This window comes from Pseudorca crassidens, chromosome 19, assembly GCF_039906515.1.
Source record: "Pseudorca crassidens isolate mPseCra1 chromosome 19, mPseCra1.hap1, whole genome shotgun sequence".
Lineage (NCBI taxonomy): Eukaryota > Metazoa > Chordata > Mammalia > Artiodactyla > Delphinidae > Pseudorca > Pseudorca crassidens.
In genome coordinates this window covers 24945686-24963244 of record NC_090314.1, presented here as the reverse complement: position 1 = coordinate 24963244, position 17559 = coordinate 24945686, and the positions used below count along the sequence as shown (strand labels likewise).

The window sequence follows — 17559 nt, the reverse complement described above, 5'->3', positions numbered from 1 at the left end:
AAGGTCTTCCTAGTCTCAAGAGGGGCCAAGAGACGCAATGTGTCATTTGAACAAGTGAGTCAGCGGGCGGTGAGCGAATGAATGACCGCTCGAGGGGATGTATGCCGGCCACCGGGCCCTGTTTGACTGTCCAGGCTCAGCTTACCTGACCCTGGTTACCAGGGAATGCCACTCTGGGCCCTCCTTTTCATCCCCCTCCCTCACTGTGACCTCACCACCTGCCCCATTATGACCCAGTCTGGCTCCCAGTTAAAACTGGAGGGCAGAGGGCCCAGGCAGTCCTGGGACCAACGGGCCATGGGTGAGCGAAACTACTACCGAGCCGAGCCGTTCACTGGCCCCATCCCCAGGAAATGCCAGGAGCAAGGATACTCAATTCTTCTGATCCCGGTCAGCTTCATCTTGCTCAACGTGGGGATCAACATGGTGACTATGGTCAGGGCAGGATCTGTGCAGCGCGGTTGGGGGCGCCCTGGGGTCTTGAAGGGGCTGAGGTGGGAGGGCTGCTGGGGTGTGACCGGACAAGGGTTGGATTTCAGGGCTCACCCTGCTCCCGGCCTGCCCCCTCCCCTTCTTCCCTCAACTCTGGAGGCATCTGAAGAGATTCTTGCGGGCACTTTTCAATCGTATTTTCCACAAAGGTGAGTGGGCGCCGGCGTGGGTTCAGGGGATGTGGGCCTGTCCCCTTTCTTCTATCCCTGCCTTGATTCTCAGCCCCTCAGGAACCCAGGCCCTGACCCATCTCGCCTTTCCCCATAGACAAGCAAGCCAGCTGTGTAGGCACCCATCGCATGTGCATGCGCTGCTCCGTGGATCCCAAGAACCTGTGCTCAAGAGTTTCTTCCCACTTCTGCCATCGCCCAAGCTTCCTGCTCGGGCAGGTAAACCACCTTGCCTACTGCCTGCAGCGGGGCTCGGCGGGGGCGGAGCCGGCGGCCCCCCCGCCGCGGGCGAGTAAAGGAGAAGGCGGGCGGAGCGGGAGGCAAAAAGCCTACAGCACCCGGTATTCCCAGGCGGTCTCCCATCCAAGTACTAACCAGGCCCGACCCTGCTTAGCTTCCGAGATCAGACGAGATCGGGCGCGTTCAGGGTGGTATGGCCGTAGATGGGGGCGGGGGCCGACGGCTGCCTCTTGAGGCCCAGTTTCGCTGGCGCTGGCGCCTTAACGCCAGCCTGGCGGCCGGCCCGCCCCGGCAGGGCCCCCTCGCCCGCCCAGGCAGGGGAAACGGAGGTCTCGGGTATCGGGCGGCGGCGGAGGGTTTGGCGACCACCTCCCAGCCCAGGGCGGCCGTGACCCAGCAAACCCTTCAGCGCTTGGCGCCCCGCCCAAGATCCCGCACGTCGCTCACAGGGACGTGGCCCCGGAGGCTTCAGGGCCCGGGGCCCGCGGTCCCTTGGGCATCGGCCCTGCCCGCCCACGCGGCGCTAGGCGCAGCCCGGGCCGGCCCTCCTGCCCGACAGCAGCCGGCCCGAAGCCACCGGGAGCCTCCATTGAGTCGCCACGGCCCCTCAGCCCCGGCAAGGCCACCCTTGCCCCCACACCCCCCGCCGAGCTCAGGACCCCGCCCCTGGTGGCCGGCAGGCCCGGGGAAGCGGCCCCTGCCCTCGATCCCGCTCCCGCACCCGGCCGCGGTGACACGCCAGAGGGGCGGGGTGGTGGTGGGGCGGGGCTTTTGTCGGAGGGAGCTGTGGAGGGACACACCGGCACACAGGTGGCGGCGCCGGGGCTGGGCGCCGGTGGGGGCGGCCAGGTGCAGGTCGAGGGGCTCGCGGGCCGAAAGGACGGCAACTGGGCCCGCGGCGGAGTCTGGGTCCGGGCCAGCCACCCCGGGAGCGTCTGGGGTGCGGCTGCCTTCCAGGGCCGCCTTCTGGCCGCCTGGCCGGCCGGGCCGGCGGGGAGCGCCCCCGCCGGCGCGCGCCGTGGTGGGAGGGGCCTGAGGAGGTGGGGCCTGCAGCGCGGCCCGGCGGGGGCGGAGCCGGCGGCCCCCGCCGCGGGCGAGTAGAGGAGAAGGCGGGCGGAGCGGGAGGCAAAAAGCCTACAGCACCCGGTATTCCCAGGCGGTCACCCATCCAAGTACTAACCAGGCCCGACCCTGCTTAGCTTCCGAGATCAGACGAGATCGGGCGCGTTCAGGGTGGTATGGCCGTAGACGGGGGCGGGGGGCCGCGGGCGGCCTCTTGAGGCCCAGTTTCGCTGGCGCTGGCGCCTTAACGCCAGCCTGGCGGCCGGCCCGCCCCGGCAGGGCCCCCTCGCCCGCCCAGGCAGGGGAAACGGAGGTCTCGGGTATCGGGCGGCGGCGGAGGGTTTGGCGACCACCTCCCAGCCCAGGGCGGCCCTGACCCAGCAAACCCTTCGGCGCTTGGCGCCCCGCCCAAGATCCCGCACGTCGCTCACAGGGACGTGGCCCCGGAGGCTTCAGGGCCCGGGGCCCGCGGTCCCTTGGGCATCGGCCCTGCCCGCCCACGCGGCGCTAGGCGCAGCCCGGCCGCAGCCCGGGCCGGCCCTCCTGCCCGACAGCAGCCGGCCCGAAGCCACCGGGAGCCTCCATTGAGTCTCCACGGCGCCTCAGCCCCGGCAAGGCCACCCTTGCCCCCACACCCCCCGCCGAGCTCAGGACCCCGCCCCTGGTGGCCGGCAGGCCCGGGGAAGCGGCCCCTGCCCTCGATCCCGCTCCCGCACCCGGCCGCGGTGACACGCCAGAGGGGCGGGGTGGGGGGCGGCTTTTGTCGGAGGGAGCTGTGGAGGGACACACCGGCACACAGGTGGCGGCGCCGGGGCTGGGCGCCGGTGGGGGCGGCCAGGTGCAGGTCGAGGGTCTCGCGGGCCAAAAGGACGGCAACTGGGCCCATGGCGGAGTCTGGGTCTGGAGGGCTCTGAGCCTCCATCCGCTCTGGTGCCTCGGGTCTACCGGCCCGACGCCTGGTAGCGCGACACCCCACCGGCCCACAGACGTAGCCTCCCCAGCTGTGCTCACAGCGAGTCCAACCGCAGCCTGCATCCCTCCGCGGGACACTTGGATTACTCCCGCGATCCCCACGAGGTGCGGCACCCGGCGGCCGAATGGGCTGAGATCCTGCCCTTGCGGCGCCCTGTGGCCACCTCCGCCTCCCTCACGGTACTGGCCGAGGCCTCGGACCAGCGGGCCCCGGCTCCCAGCTCAGCGCTGCTCCTCCGCCCCTCTCACCTCCTGCCCGACGTCCAGGCTACCGAGCACCCTCCACCCCCGCCCACCTTCATGCCACTCAGCCGGAACCCGGGAGGCAATGCCAACTACCAGGTGTATGACAGTCTGGTGCTGAAGCGGCAACCGCAGGAGGGCCAAGCGTGGGCCAACTCGCTGCTACCTTCCACCTCGGCCTCCAGGCCCTCTCTGCACGGGAGCCAGACTGGGAAAATGAACTTACCAGCAGCAAATGGGGGCAGGGGCAGGGGGCGGCAGGGCATGGAGAGAGGAATAAAGAGCACCAGAGTCCAGGAAACATTGGTGGTCTGTGGCTTGGAAGCGCCACTCCTTCTGCCAGCCTGGGTCCCTGCGCTTGGCTTCCTGCAATAAGAAGCCAGTGTCCCCTTCTTGGCCTGAGGGTCCCTTTGGTTTAGTGGCCACTGTTCTGCCAGCAGGCCCCTCCTGGTCCTATACCATGCACTAAGTACATCTGCAGCTGCAGACTCCAAACCCCTGGTCTCTGGGCACCTCCTCTGTGTCTCAGCTGTCCCTGTCCACAGAGAGCCTCATACAAGAAGTTGCTTCCAAACTGGGAGGTTCCACATCTGGGCAGGTCCAGCTCCAGGCCCAGTGAAGGGCATGAAGAAGGCTGAGGCTCTGGACTCCAGCCAGGCCTTCAGCAGGCCTCTGAGGCCAAGGTCTTCCTAGTCTCAAGAGGGGCCAAGAGACGCAATGTGTCATTTGAACAAGTGAGTCAGCGGGCGGTGAGCGAATGAATGACCGCTCGAGGGGATGTATGCCGGCCACCGGGCCCTGTTTGACTGTCCAGGCTCAGCTTACCTGACCCTGGTTACCAGGGAATGCCACTCTGGGCCCTCCTTTTCATCCCCCTCCCTCACTGTGACCTCACCACCTGCCCCATTATGACCCAGTCTGGCTCCCAGTTAAAACTGGAGGGCAGAGGGCCCAGGCAGTCCTGGGACCAACGGGCCATGGGTGAGCGAAACTACTACCGAGCCGAGCCGTTCACTGGCCCCATCCCCAGGAAATGCCAGGAGCAAGGATACTCAATTCTTCTGATCCCGGTCAGCTTCATCTTGCTCAACGTGGGGATCAACATGGTGACTATGGTCAGGGCAGGATCTGTGCAGCGCGGTTGGGGGCGCCCTGGGGTCTTGAAGGGGCTGAGGTGGGAGGGCTGCTGGGGTGTGACCGGACAAGGGTTGGATTTCAGGGCTCACCCTGCTCCCGGCCTCCCCCCTCCCCTTCTTCCCTCAACTCTGGAGGCATCTGAAGAGATTCTTGAGGGCACTTTTCAATCGTATTTTCCACAAAGGTGAGTGGGCGCCGGCGTGGGTTCAGGGGATGTGGGCCTGTCCCCTTTCTTCTATCCCTGCCTTGATTCTCAGCCCCTCAGGAACCCAGGCCCTGACCCATCTCGCCTTTCCCCACAGACAAGCAAGCCAGCTGTGTAGGCACCCATCGCATGTGCATGCGCTGCTCCGTGGATCCCAAGAACCTGTGCTCAAGAGTTTCTTCCCACTTCTGCCATCGCCCAAGCTTCCTGCTCGGGCAGGTAAACCACCTTGCCTACTGCCTGCAGCGGGGATCGGCGGGGGCGGAGCCGGCGGCCCCCCCGCCGCGGGCGAGTAAAGGAGAAGGCGGGCGCAGCGGGAGGCAAAAAGCCTACAGCACCCGGTATTCCCAGGCGGTCTCCCATCCAAGTACTAACCAGGCCCGACCCTGCTTAGCTTCCGAGATCAGACGAGATCGGGCGCGTTCAGGGTGGTATGGCCGTAGACGGGGGCGGGGGGCCGCGGGCGGCCTCTTGAGGCCCAGTTTCGCTGGCGCTGGCGCCTTAACGCCAGCCTGGCGGCCAGCCCGCCCCGGCAGGGCCCCCTCGCCCGCCCAGGCAGGGGGAACGGAGGTCTCGGGTATCGGGCGGCGGCGGAGGGTTTGGCGACCACCTCCCAGCCCAGGGCGGCCCTGACCCAGCAAACCCTTCGGCGCTTGGCGCCCCGCCCAAGATCCCGCACGTCGCTCACAGGGACGTGGCCCCGGAGGCTTCAGGGCCCGGGGCCCGCGGTCCCTTGGGCATCGGCCCTGCCCGCCCACGCGGCGCTAGGCGCAGCCCGGCCGCAGCCCGGGCCGGCCCTCCTGCCCGACAGCAGCCGGCCCGAAGCCACCGCGAGCCTCCATTGAGTCGCCACGGCCCCTCAGCCCCGGCAAGGCCACCCTTGCCCCCACACCCCCCGCCGAGCTCAGGACCCCGCCCCTGGTGGCCGGCAGGCCCGGGGAAGCGGCCCCTGCCCTCGATCCCGCTCCCGCACCCGGCCGCGGTGACACGCCACAGGGGCGGGGTGGTGGTGGGGCGGGGCTTTTGTCGGAGGGAGCTGTGGAGGGACACACCGGCACACAGGTGGCGGCGCCGGGGCTGGGCGCCGGTGGGGGCGGCCAGGTGCAGGTCGAGGGGCTCGCGGGCCGAAAGGACGGCAACTGGGCCCGCGGCGGAGTCTGGGTCCGGGCCAGCCACCCCGGGAGCGTCTGGGGTGCGACTGCCTTCCAGGGCCGCCTTCTGGCCGCCTAGCCGGCCGGGCCGGCGGGGAGCGCCCCCGCCGGCGCGCGCCGTGGTGGGAGGGGCCTGAGGAGGTGGGGCCTGCAGCGCGGCCCGGCGGGGGCGGAGCCGGCGGCCCCCGCCGCGGGCGAGTAGAGGAGAAGGCGGGCGCAGCGGGAGGCAAAAAGCCTACAGCACCCGGTATTCCCAGGCGGTCTCCCATCCAAGTACTAACCAGGCCCGACCCTGCTTAGCTTCCGAGATCAGACGAGATCGGGCGCGTTCAGGGTGGTATGGCCGTAGACGGGGGCGGGGGGCCGCGGGCGGCCTCTTGAGGCCCAGTTTCGCTGGCGCTGGCGCCTTAACGCCAGCCTGGCGGCCAGCCCGCCCCGGCAGGGCCCCCTCGCCCGCCCAGGCAGGGGGAACGGAGGTCTCGGGTATTGGGCGGCGGCGGAGGGTTTGGCGACCACCTCCCAACCCAGGGCGGCCCTGACCCAGCAAACCCTTCGGCGCTTGGCGCCCCGCCCAAGATCCCGCACGTCGCTCACAGGGACGTGGCCCCGGAGGCTTCAGGGCCCGGGGCCCGCGGTCCCTTGGGCATCGGCCCTGCCCGCCCACGCGGCGCTAGGCGCAGCCCGACCGCAGCCCGGGCCGGCCCTTCTGCCCGACAGCAGCTGGCCCGAAGCCACTGGGAGCCACCATTGAGTCGCCACGGCCCCTCAGCCCCGGCAAGGCCACCCTTGCCCCCACACCCCCCACCGAGCTCAGGACCCCGCCCCTGGTGGCCGGCAGGCCCGGGGAAGTGGCCCCTGCCCTCGATCCCGCACCTGCACCCGGCCGCGGTGACACGTCAGAGGGGCGGGGTGGTGGTGGGGCGGGGCTTTTGTCGGAGGGAGCTGTGGAGGGACACACCGGCACACAGGTGGCGGCGCCGGGGCTGGGCGCCGGTGGGGGAGGCCAGGTGCAGGTCGAGGGGCTCGCGGGCCGAAAGGACGGCAACTGGGCCCGCGGCGGAGTCTGGGTCTGGAGGGCTCTGAGCCTCCATCCGCTCTGGTGCCTCGGGTCTACCGGCCCGACGCCTGATAGCGTGACACCCCACCGGCCCACAGACGTAGCCTCCCCAGCTGTGCTCACAGCGAGTCCAACCGCAGCCTGCATCCCTCCGCGGGACACTTGGATTACTCCCGCGATCCCCACGAGGTGCGGCACCCGGCGGCCGAATGGGCTGAGATCCTGCCCTTGCGGCAGCGCCCTGTGGCCACCTCCGCCTCCCTCACGGTACTGGCCGAGGCCTCGGACCAGCGGGCCCCGGCTCCCAGCTCAGCGCTGCTCCTCCGCCCCTCTCACCTCCTGCCCGACGTCCAGGCTACCGAGCACCCTCCACCCCCGCCCACCTTCATGCCACTCAGCCGGAACCCGGGAGGCAATGCCAACTACCAGGTGTATGACAGTCTGCTGCTGAAGCGGCAACCGCAGGAGGGCCAAGCGCGGGCCAACTCGCTGCTACCTTCCACCTCGGCCTCCAGGCCCTCTCTGCACGGGAGCCAGACTGGGAAAATGAACTTACCAGCAGCAAATGGGGGCAGGGGCAGGGGGCGGCAGGGCATGGAGAGAGGAATAAAGAGCACCAGAGTCCAGGAAACATTGGTGGTCTGTGGCTTGGAAGCGCCACTACTTCTGCCAGCCTGGGTCCCTGCGCTTGGCTTCCTGCAATAAGAAGCCAGTGTCCCCTTCTTGGCCTGAGGGTCCCTTTGGTTTAGTGGCCACAGCTCTGCCAGCAGGCCCCTCCTGGTCCTATACCATGCACTAAGTACATCTGCAGCTGCAGACTCCAAACCCCTGGTCTCTGGGCACCTCCTCTGTGTCTCAGCTGTCCCTGTCCACAGAGAGCCTCATACAAGAAGTTGCTTCCAAACTGGGAGGTTCCACATCTGGGCAGGTCCAGCTCCAGGCCCAGTGAAGGGCATGAAGAAGGCTGAGGCTCTGGACTCCAGCCAGGCCTTCAGCAGGCCTCTGAGGCCAAGGTCTTCCTAGTCTCAAGAGGGGCCAAGAGACGCAATGTGTCATTTGAACAAGTGAGTCAGCGGGCGGTGAGCGAATGAATGACCGCTCGAGGGGATGTATGCCGGCCGCCGGGCCCTGTTTGACTGTCCAGGCTCAGCTTACCTGACCCTGGTTACCAGGGAATGCCACTCTGGGCCCTCCTTTTCATCCCCCTCCCTCACTGTGACCTCACCACCTGCCCCATTATGACCCAGTCTGGCTCCCAGTTAAAACTGGAGGGCAGAGGGCCCAGGCAGTCCTGGGACCAACGGCCATGGGTGAGCGAAACTACTACCGAGCCGAGCCGTTCACTGGCCCCATCCCCAGGAAATGCCAGGAGCAAGGATACTCAATTCTTCTGATCCCGGTCAGCTTCATCTTGCTCAACGTGGGGATCAACATGGTGACTATGGTCAGGGCAGGATCTGTGCAGCGCGGCTGGGGGAGCCCTGGGGTCTTGAAGGGGCTGAGGTGGGAGGGCTGCTGGGGTGTGACCGGACAAGGGTTGGATTTCAGGGCTCACCCTGCTCCCGGCCTCCCCCCTCCCCTTCTTCCCTCAACTCTGGAGGCATCTGAAGAGATTCTTGAGGGCACTTTTCAATCGTATTTTCCACAAAGGTGAGTGGGCGCCGGCGTGGGTTCAGGGGATGTGGGCCTGTCCCCTTTCTTCTATCCCTGCCTTGATTCTCAGCCCCTCAGGAACCCAGGCCCTGACCCATCTCGCCTTTCCCCACAGACAAGCAAGCCAGCTGTGTAGGCACCCATTGCATGTGCATGCGCTGCTCCGTGGATCCCAAGAACCTGTGCTCAAGAGTTTCTTCCCACTTCTGCCATCGCCCAAGCTTCCTGCTCGGGCAGGTAAACCACCTTGCCTACTGCCTGCAGCGGGGCTCGGCGGGGGCGGAGCCGGCGGCCCCCCCGCCGCGGGCGAGTAAAGGAGAAGGCGGGCGGAGCGGGAGGCAAAAAGCCTACAGCACCCGGTATTCCCAGGCGGTCTCCCATCCAAGTACTAACCAGGCCCGACCCTGCTTAGCTTCCGAGATCAGACGAGATCGGGCGCGTTCAGGGTGGTATGGCCGTAGACGGGGGTGGGGGGCCGCGGGCGGCCTCTTGAGGCCCAGTTTCGCTGGCGCTGGCGCCTTAACGCCAGCCTGGCGGCCAGCCCGCCCCGGCAGGGCCCCCTCGCCCGCCCAGGCAGGGGGAACGGAGGTCTCGGGTATCGGGCGGCGGCGGAGGGTTTGGCGACCACCTCCCAGCCCAGGGCAGCCCTGACCCAGCAAACCCTTCGGCGCTTGGCGCCCCGCCCAAGATCCCGCACGTCGCTCACAGGGACGTGGCCCCGGAGGCTTCAGGGCCCGGGGCCCGCGGTCCCTTGGGCATCGGCCCTGCCCACCCACGCGGCGCTAGGCGCAGCCCGGCCGCAGCCCGGGCCGGCCCTCCTGCCCGACAGCAGCCGGCCCGAAGCCACCGCGAGCCTCCATTGAGTCGCCACGGCCCCTCAGCCCCGGCAAGGCCACCCTTGCCCCCACACCCCCCGCCGAGCTCAGGACCCCGCCCCTGGTGGCCGGCAGGCCCGGGGAAGCGGCCCCTGCCCTCGATCCCGCTCCCGCACCCGGCCGCGGTGACACGCCAGAGGGGCGGGGTGGTGGTGGGGCGGGGCTTTTGTCGGAGGGAGCTGTGGAGGGACACACCGGCACACAGGTGGCGGCGCCGGGGCTGGGCGCCGGTGGGGGCGGCCAGGTGCAGGTCGAGGGGCTCGCGGGCCGAAAGGACGGCAACTGGGCCCGCGGCGGAGTCTGGGTCCGGGCCAGCCACCCCGGGAGCGTCTGGGGTGCGGCTGCCTTCCAGGGCCGCCTTCTGGCCGCCTGGCCGGCCGGGCCGGCGGGGAGCGCCCCCGCCGGCGCGCGCCGTGGTGGGAGGGGCCTGAGGAGGTGGGGCCTGCAGCGCGGCCCGGCGGGGGCGGAGCCGGCGGCCCCAGCCGCGGGCGAGTAGAGGAGAAGGCGGGCGGAGCGGGAGGCAAAAAGCCTACAGCACCCGGTATTCCCAGGCGGTCTCCCATCCAAGTACTAACCAGGCCCGACCCTGCTTAGCTTCCGAGATCAGACGAGATCGGGCGCGTTCAGGGTGGTATGGCCGTAGACGGGGGCGGGGGGCCGCGGGCGGCCCCTTGAGGCCCAGTTTCGCTGGCGCTGGCGCCTTAACGCCAGCCTGGCGGCCAGCCCGCCCCGGCAGGGCCCCCTCGCCCGCCCAGGCAGGGGGAACGGAGGTCTCGGGTATCGGGCGGCGGCGGAGGGTTTGGCGACCACCTCCCAGCCCAGGGCGGCCCTGACCCAGCAAACCCTTCGGCGCTTGGCGCCCCGCCCAAGATCCCGCACGTCGCTCACAGGGACGTGGCCCCGGAGGCTTCAGGGCCCGGGGCCCGCGGTCCCTTGGGCATCGGCCCTGCCCGCCCACGCGGCGCTAGGCGCAGCCCGGCCGCAGCCCGGGCCGGCCCTCCTGCCCGACAGCAGCCGGCCCGAAGCCACCGGGAGCCACCATTGAGTCGCCACGGCCCCTCAGCCCCGGCAAGGCCACCCTTGCCCCCACACCCCCCGCCGAGCTCAGGACCCCGCCCCTGGTGGCCGGCAGGCCCGGGGAAGAGGCCCCTGCCCTCGATCCCGCTCCCGCACCCAACCGCGGTGACACGCCAGAGGGGCGGGGTGGTGGTGGGGCGGGGCTTTTGTCGGAGGGAGCTGTGGAGGGACACACCGGCACACAGGTGGCGGCGCCGGGGCTGGGCGCCGGTGGGGGCGGCCAGGTGCAGGTCGAGGGGCTCGCGGGCCGAAAGGACGGCAACTGGGCCCGCGGCGGAGTCTGGGTCTGGAGGGCTCTGAGCCTCCATCCGCTCTGGTGCCTCGGGTCTACCGGCCCGACGCCTGGTAGCGTGACACCCCACCGGCCCACAGACGTAGCCTCCCCAGCTGTGCTCACAGCGAGTCCAACCGCAGCCTGCATCCCTCCGCGGGACACTTGGATTACTCCCGCGATCCCCACGAGGTGCGGCACCCGGCGGCCGAATGGGCTGAGATCCTGCCCTTGCGGCGCCCTGTGGCCACCTCCGCCTCCCTCACGGTACTGGCCGAGGCCTCGGACCAGCGGGCCCCGGCTCCCAGCTCAGCGCTGCTCCTCCGCCCCTCTCACCTCCTGCCCGACGTCCAGGCTACCGAGCACCCTCCACCCCCGCCCACCTTCATGCCACTCAGCCGGAACCCGGGAGGCAATGCCAACTACCAGGTGTATGACAGTCTGGTGCTGAAGCGGCAACCGCAGGAGGGCCAAGCGTGGGCCAACTCGCTGCTACCTTCCACCTCGGCCTCCAGGCCCTCTCTGCACGGGAGCCAGACTGGGAAAATGAACTTACCAGCAGCAAATGGGGGCAGGGGCAGGGGGCGGCAGGGCATGGAGAGAGGAATAAAGAGCGCCAGAGTCCAGGAAACATTGGTGGTCTGTGGCTTGGAAGCGCCACTCCTTCTGCCAGCCTGGGTCCCTGCGCTTGGCTTCCTGCAATAAGAAGCCAGTGTCCCCTTCTTGGCCTGAGGGACCCTTTGGTTTAGTGGCCACAGTTGTGCCAGCAGGCTCCTCCTGGTCCTATACCATGCACTAAGTACATCTGCAGCTGCAGACTCCAAACCCCTGGTCTCTGGGCACCTCCTCTGTGTCTCAGCTGTCCCTGTCCACAGAGAGCCTCATACAAGAAGTTGCTTCCAAACTGGGAGGTTCCACATCTGGGCAGGTCCAGCTCCAGGCCCAGTGAAGGGCATGAAGAAGGCTGAGGCTCTGGACTCCAGCCAGGCCTTCAGCAGGCCTCTGAGGCCAAGGTCTTCCTAGTCTCAAGAGGGGCCAAGAGACGCAATGTGTCATTTGAACAAGTGAGTCAGCGGGCGGTGAGCGAATGAATGACCGCTCGAGGGGATGTATGCCGGCCACCGGGCCCTGTTTGACTGTCCAGGCTCAGCTTACCTGACCCTGGTTACCAGGGAATGCCACTCTGGGCCCTCCTTTTCATCCCCCTCCCTCACTGTGACCTCACCACCTGCCCCATTATGACCCAGTCTGGCTCCCAGTTAAAACTGGAGGGCAGAGGGCCCAGGCAGTCCTGGGACCAACGGCCATGGGTGAGCGAAACTACTACCGAGCCGAGCCGTTCACTGGCCCCATCCCCAGGAAATGCCAGGAGCAAGGATACTCAATTCTTCTGATCCCGGTCAGCTTCATCTTGCTCAACGTGGGGATCAACATGGTGACTATGGTCAGGGCAGGATCTGTGCAGCGCGGCTGGGGGAGCCCTGGGGTCTTGAAGGGGCTGAGGTGGGAGGGCTGCTGGGGTGTGACCGGACAAGGGTTGGATTTCAGGGCTCACCCTGCTCCCGGCCTCCCCCCTCCCCTTCTTCCCTCAACTCTGGAGGCATCTGAAGAGATTCTTGAGGGCACTTTTCAATCGTATTTTCCACAAAGGTGAGTGGGCGCCGGCGTGGGTTCAGGGGATGTGGGCCTGTCCCCTTTCTTCTATCCCTGCCTTGATTCTCAGCCCCTCAGGAACCCAGGCCCTGACCCATCTCGCCTTTCCCCACAGACAAGCAAGCCAGCTGTGTAGGCACCCATTGCATGTGCATGCGCTGCTCCGTGGATCCCAAGAACCTGTGCTCAAGAGTTTCTTCCCACTTCTGCCATCGCCCAAGCTTCCTGCTCGGGCAGGTAAACCACCTTGCCTACTGCCTGCAGCGGGGCTCGGCGGGGGCGGAGCCGGCGGCCCCCCCGCCGCGGGCGAGTAAAGGAGAAGGCGGGCGGAGCGGGAGGCAAAAAGCCTACAGCACCCGGTATTCCCAGGCGGTCTCCCATCCAAGTACTAACCAGGCCCGACCCTGCTTAGCTTCCGAGATCAGACGAGATCGGGCGCGTTCAGGGTGGTATGGCCGTAGACGGGGGTGGGGGGCCGCGGGCGGCCTCTTGAGGCCCAGTTTCGCTGGCGCTGGCGCCTTAACGCCAGCCTGGCGGCCAGCCCGCCCCGGCAGGGACCCCTCGCCCGCCCAGGCAGGGGGAACGGAGGTCTCGGGTATCGGGCGGCGGCGGAGGGTTTGGCGACCACCTCCCAGCCCAGGGCAGCCCTGACCCAGCAAACCCTTCGGCGCTTGGCGCCCCGCCCAAGATCCCGCACGTCGCTCACAGGGACGTGGCCCCGGAGGCTTCAGGGCCCGGGGCCCGCGGTCCCTTGGGCATCGGCCCTGCCCACCCACGCGGCGCTAGGCGCAGCCCGGCCGCAGCCCGGGCCGGACCTCCTGCCCGACAGCAGCCGGCCCGAAGCCACCGCGAGCCTCCATTGAGTCGCCACGGCCCCTCAGCCCCGGCAAGGCCACCCTTGCCCCCACACCCCCCGCCGAGCTCAGGACCCCGCCCCTGGTGGCCGGCAGGCCCGGGGAAGCGGCCCCTGCCCTCGATCCCGCTCCCGCACCCGGCCGCGGTGACACGCCAGAGGGGCGGGGTGGTGGTGGGGCGGGGCTTTTGTCGGAGGGAGCTGTGGAGGGACACACCGGCACACAGGTGGCGGCGCCGGGGCTGGGCGCCGGTGGGGGCGGCCAGGTGCAGGTCGAGGGGCTCGCGGGCCGAAAGGACGGCAACTGGGCCCGCGGCGGAGTCTGGGTCCGGGCCAGCCACCCCGGGAGCGTCTGGGGTGCGGCTGCCTTCCAGGGCCGCCTTCTGGCCGCCTGGCCGGCCGGGCCGGCGGGGAGCGCCCCCGCCGGCGCGCGCCGTGGTGGGAGGGGCCTGAGGAGGTGGGGCCTGCAGCGCGGCCCGGCGGGGGCGGAGCCGGCGGCCCCAGCCGCGGGCGAGTAGAGGAGAAGGCGGGCGGAGCGGGAGGCAAAAAGCCTACAGCACCCGGTATTCCCAGGCGGTCTCCCATCCAAGTACTAACCAGGCCCGACCCTGCTTAGCTTCCGAGATCAGACGAGATCGGGCGCGTTCAGGGTGGTATGGCCGTAGACGGGGGCGGGGGGCCGCGGGCGGCCTCTTGAGGCCCAGTTTCGCTGGCGCTGGCGCCTTAACGCCAGCCTTGCGGCCGGCCCGCCCCGGCAGGGCCCCCTCGCCCGCCCAGGCAGGGGGAACGGAGGTCTCGGGTATCGGGCGGCGGCGGAGGGTTTGGCGACCACCTCCCAGCCCAGGGCGGCCCTGACCCAGCAAACCCTTCGGCGCTTGGCGCCCCGCCCAAGATCCCGCACGTCGCTCACAGGGACGTGGCCCCGGAGGCTTCAGGGCCCGGGGCCCGCGGTCCCTTGGGCATCGGCCCTGCCCGCCCACGCGGCGCTAGGCGCAGCCCGGCCGCAGCCCGGGCCGGCCCTCCTGCCCGACAGCAGCCGGCCCGAAGCCACCGGGAGCCACCATTGAGTCGCCACGGCCCCTCAGCCCCGGCAAGGCCACCCTTGCCCCCACACCCCCCGCCGAGCTCAGGACCCCGCCCCTGGTGGCCGGCAGGCCCGGGGAAGAGGCCCCTGCCCTCGATCCCGCTCCCGCACCCAACCGCGGTGACACGCCAGAGGGGCGGGGTGGTGGTGGGGCGGGGCTTTTGTCGGAGGGAGCTGTGGAGGGACACACCGGCACACAGGTGGCGGCGCCGGGGCTGGGCGCCGGTGGGGGCGGCCAGGTGCAGGTCGAGGGGCTCGCGGGCCGAAAGGACGGCAACTGGGCCCGCGGCGGAGTCTGGGTCTGGAGGGCTCTGAGCCTCCATCCGCTCTGGTGCCTCGGGTCTACCGGCCCGACGCCTGGTAGCGTGACACCCCACCGGCCCACAGACGTAGCCTCCCCAGCTGTGCTCACAGCGAGTCCAACCGCAGCCTGCATCCCTCCGCGGGACACTTGGATTACTCCCGCGATCCCCACGAGGTGCGGCACCCGGCGGCCGAATGGGCTGAGATCCTGCCCTTGCGGCGCCCTGTGGCCACCTCCGCCTCCCTCACGGTACTGGCCGAGGCCTCGGACCAGCGGGCCCCGGCTCCCAGCTCAGCGCTGCTCCTCCGCCCCTCTCACCTCCTGCCCGACGTCCAGGCTACCGAGCACCCTCCACCCCCGCCCACCTTCATGTCACTCAGCCGGAACCCGGGAGGCAATGCCAACTACCAGGTGTATGACAGTCTGGTGCTGAAGCGGCAACCGCAGGAGGGCCAAGCGTGGGCCAACTCGCTGCTACCTTCCACCTCGGCCTCCAGGCCCTCTCTGCACGGGAGCCAGACTGGGAAAATGAACTTACCAGCAGCAAATGGGGGCAGGGGCAGGGGGCGGCAGGGCATGGAGAGAGGAATAAAGAGCGCCAGAGTCCAGGAAACATTGGTGGTCTGTGGCTTGGAAGCGCCACTCCTTCTGCCAGCCTGGGTCCCTGCGCTTGGCTTCCTGCAATAAGAAGCCAGTGTCCCCTTCTTGGCCTGAGGGACCCTTTGGTTTAGTGGCCACAGTTGTGCCAGCAGGCTCCTCCTGGTCCTATACCATGCACTAAGTACATCTGCAGCTGCAGACTCCAAACCCCTGGTCTCTGGGCACCTCCTCTGTGTCTCAGCTGTCCCTGTCCACAGAGAGCCTCATACAAGAAGTTGCTTCCAAACTGGGAGGTTCCACATCTGGGCAGGTCCAGCTCCAGGCCCAGTGAAGGGCATGAAGAAGGCTGAGGCTCTGGACTCCAGCCAGGCCTTCAGCAGGCCTCTGAGGCCAAGGTCTTCCTAGTCTCAAGAGGGGCCAAGAGACGCAATGTGTCATTTGAACAAGTGAGTCAGCGGGCGGTGAGCGAATGAATGACCGCTCGAGGGGATGTATGCCGGCCACCGGGCCCTGTTTGACTGTCCAGGCTCAGCTTACCTGACCCTGGTTACCAGGGAATGCCACTCTGGGCCCTCCTTTTCATCCCCCTCCCTCACTGTGACCTCACCACCTGCCCCATTATGACCCAGTCTGGCTCCCAGTTAAAACTGGAGGGCAGAGGGCCCAGGCAGTCCTGGGACCAACGGCCATGGGTGAGCGAAACTACTACCGAGCCGAGCCGTTCACTGGCCCCATCCCCAGGAAATGCCAGGAGCAAGGATACTCAATTCTTCTGATCCCGGTCAGCTTCATCTTGCTCAACGTGGGGATCAACATGGTGACTATGGTCAGGGCAGGATCTGTGCAGCGCGGTTGGGGGAGCCCTGGGGTCTTGAAGGGGCTGAGGTGGGAGGGCTGCTGGGGTGTGACCGGACAAGGGTTGGATTTCAGGGCTCACCCTGCTCCCGGCCTCCCCCCTCCCCTTCTTCCCTCAACTCTGGAGGCATCTGAAGAGATTCTTGAGGGCACTTTTCAATCGTATTTTCCACAAAGGTGAGTGGGCGCCGGCGTGGGTTCAGGGGATGTGGGCCTGTCCCCTTTCTTCTATCCCTGCCTTGATTCTCAGCCCCTCAGGAACCCAGGCCCTGACCCATCTCGCCTTTCCCCACAGACAAGCAAGCCAGCTGTGTAGGCACCCATCGCATGTGCATGCGCTGCTCCGTGGATCCCAAGAACCTGTGCTCAAGAGTTTCTTCCCACTTCTGCCATCGCCCAAGCTTCCTGCTCGGGCAGGTAAACCACCTTGCCTACTGCCTGCAGCGGGGCTCGGCGGGGGCGGAGCCGGCGGCCCCCCCGCCGCGGGCGAGTAAAGGAGAAGGCGGGCGGAGCGGGAGGCAAAAAGCCTACAGCACCCGGTATTCCCAGGCGGTCTCCCATCCAAGTACTAACCAGGCCCGACCCTGCTTAGCTTCCGAGATCAGACGAGATCGGGCGCGTTCAGGGTGGTATGGCCGTAGACGGGGGCGGGGGCCGACGGCTGCCTCTTGAGGCCCAGTTTCGCTGGCGCTGGCGCCTTAACGCCAGCCTGGCGGCCGGCCCGCCCCGGCAGGGCCCCCTCGCCCGCCCAGGCAGGGGGAACGGAGGTCTCGGGTATCGGGCGGCGGCGGAGGGTTTGGCGACCACCTCCCAGCCCAGGGCGGCCGTGACCCAGCAAACCCTTCGGCGCTTGGCGCCCCGCCCAAGATCCCGCACGTCGCTCACAGGGACGTGGCCCCGGAGGCTTCAGGGCCCGGGGCCCGCGGTCCCTTGGGCATCGGCCCTGCCCGCCCACGCGGCGCTAGGCGCAGCCCGGCCGCAGCCCGGGCCGGCCCTCCTGCCCGACAGCAGCCGGCCCGAAGCCACCGGGAGCCTCCATTGAGTCTCCACGGCCCCTCAGCCCCGGCAAGGCCACCCTTGCCCCCACACCCCCCGCCGAGCTCAGGACCCCGCCCCTGGTGGCCGGCAGGCCCGGGGAAGCGGCCCCTGCCCTCGATCCCGCTCCCGCACCCGGCCGCGGTGACACGCCAGAGGGGCGGGGTGGGGGGCGGCTTTTGTCGGAGGGAGCTGTGGAGGGACACACCGGCACACAGGTGGCGGCGCCGGGGCTGGGCGCCGGTGGGGGCGGCCAGGTGCAGGTCGAGGGGCTCGCGGGCCAAAAGGACGGCAACTGGGCCCATGGCGGAGTCTGGGTCTGGAGGGCTCTGAGCCTCCATCCGCTCTGGTGCCTCGGGTCTACCGGCCCGACGCCTGGTAGCGCGACACCCCACCGGCCCACAGACGTAGCCTCCCCAGCTGTGCTCACAGCGAGTCCAACCGCAGCCTGCATCCCTCCGCGGGACACTTGGATTACTCCCGCGATCCCCACGAGGTGCGGCACCCGGCGGCCGAATGGGCTGAGATCCTGCCCTTGCGGCGCCCTGTGGCCACCTCCGCCTCCCTCAC

General features: G+C 68.8%; 9 non-coding genes across 9 annotated transcripts; all 9 read right to left on the bottom strand.

Moving 5' to 3' along the window:
* Positions 1 to 988: 988 nt before the first annotated feature.
* Positions 989 to 1107, bottom strand: LOC137213539 (5S ribosomal RNA). The gene has a single exon (XR_010938175.1). It is a non-coding gene; the product is annotated as a 5S ribosomal RNA (ribosomal RNA).
* Positions 1108 to 2033: 926 nt separating this feature from the next.
* LOC137213677 (5S ribosomal RNA) lies at positions 2034 to 2152 on the bottom strand. The gene has a single exon (XR_010938305.1). It is a non-coding gene; the product is annotated as a 5S ribosomal RNA (ribosomal RNA).
* Positions 2153 to 4847: 2695 nt separating this feature from the next.
* On the bottom strand, positions 4848 to 4966 carry LOC137213301 (5S ribosomal RNA). Its single transcript, XR_010937941.1, has one exon. It is a non-coding gene; the product is annotated as a 5S ribosomal RNA (ribosomal RNA).
* Positions 4967 to 5904: 938 nt separating this feature from the next.
* Positions 5905 to 6023, bottom strand: LOC137213300 (5S ribosomal RNA). Its single transcript, XR_010937940.1, has one exon. It is a non-coding gene; the product is annotated as a 5S ribosomal RNA (ribosomal RNA).
* Positions 6024 to 8726: 2703 nt separating this feature from the next.
* On the bottom strand, positions 8727 to 8845 carry LOC137213298 (5S ribosomal RNA). Its single transcript, XR_010937938.1, has one exon. It is a non-coding gene; the product is annotated as a 5S ribosomal RNA (ribosomal RNA).
* A 938-nt stretch (positions 8846 to 9783) lies between these two features.
* Positions 9784 to 9902, bottom strand: LOC137213297 (5S ribosomal RNA). Its single transcript, XR_010937937.1, has one exon. It is a non-coding gene; the product is annotated as a 5S ribosomal RNA (ribosomal RNA).
* Positions 9903 to 12602: 2700 nt separating this feature from the next.
* LOC137213296 (5S ribosomal RNA) lies at positions 12603 to 12721 on the bottom strand. Its single transcript, XR_010937936.1, has one exon. It is a non-coding gene; the product is annotated as a 5S ribosomal RNA (ribosomal RNA).
* A 938-nt stretch (positions 12722 to 13659) lies between these two features.
* On the bottom strand, positions 13660 to 13778 carry LOC137213295 (5S ribosomal RNA). Its single transcript, XR_010937935.1, has one exon. It is a non-coding gene; the product is annotated as a 5S ribosomal RNA (ribosomal RNA).
* A 2700-nt stretch (positions 13779 to 16478) lies between these two features.
* Positions 16479 to 16597, bottom strand: LOC137213294 (5S ribosomal RNA). The gene has a single exon (XR_010937934.1). It is a non-coding gene; the product is annotated as a 5S ribosomal RNA (ribosomal RNA).
* Positions 16598 to 17559: the final 962 nt, after the last annotated feature.